The sequence below is a fragment of the Clupea harengus genome, chromosome 21 (assembly GCF_900700415.2).
Source record: "Clupea harengus chromosome 21, Ch_v2.0.2, whole genome shotgun sequence".
In the NCBI taxonomy this organism is placed as follows: Eukaryota; Metazoa; Chordata; class Actinopteri; order Clupeiformes; family Clupeidae; genus Clupea; species Clupea harengus.
The window spans coordinates 22,823,479-22,824,417 of NC_045172.1; positions in this window are offsets into that span (position 1 = coordinate 22,823,479).

The following is a 939-nucleotide window of genomic DNA, read 5'->3' on the forward strand; positions in this document are numbered from 1 at the left end:
TCAGTTTTAAAGTCCAGTAAATTGGCACAAAGACCAAACAGAACACTTGCTTTATTCTATTAGAATATACTGTAATTTCCTTATTATATTAGTTCTACAAATAGAATTCTACTATCTCTTTTTAATGTCTAGGTCAGACTCCAGTTCTTGATTCTAAAGGCAAACAGTGATGATGCATTCATTACCAAGAAGGAGAAAAAGAATATGAAAGATATATACAATATTAACATTATTAATTCAATAAAGCAAATTGTCTTTACATATGTTAATATATGAGTGCAATGTACATAGCAGACCATCCCACACCATCCAAGCTTCACACATGTTTGAACTGAACCAAGCCATATATCCCATAATAATTCATTTCTCTTGCCAGTGAACACAAAACAGCGAGTAATGCCTCTTACCAGCAAACAGATAACAGCGGCTATCCCCTTGTCCCAGAGACACATCTGCAAGTCTACACCGCCAGACGCCAAGCGGCTGTTAACACTTAACGCCAGGCACGCCGCCTGCACAGGCTCTGTCAATGCGTCTTCTACGTGACAAGACTTCCCGGGAAGTCCGCAAGCTGTGGTTTTGTGTCGATTGGGTGACAGTGTTCTCCATGGTTTGCGTCTGTGTGTGTCTGTGAGTGTGTGTGTGTGTGTGTGTGTGCGTGTGGGAGGGGGTCTGGCCACAAAACATGGCCTGCGGAAACGACCCCCTCAAGAGCGGTCGGACGGCCTCGCGCAGGATGTGAGAAAACAAAAATATTAGTGTTCTGTTGGTCTGGGTATGGCAGCAATTACAAGCGCCGCCGGCCCGGGAGAGAGGGAGGAGAGGAGAGGAGAGGAGAGGAGAGGAGAGGAGAGGAAAGGAGAGGAGAAGAGAGGAGAGGAGAGAGAGGAGAGGAGAGAAGAGAAGAGGAGAGAGGAGAGAGGAGAGGAGAGGAGAGGA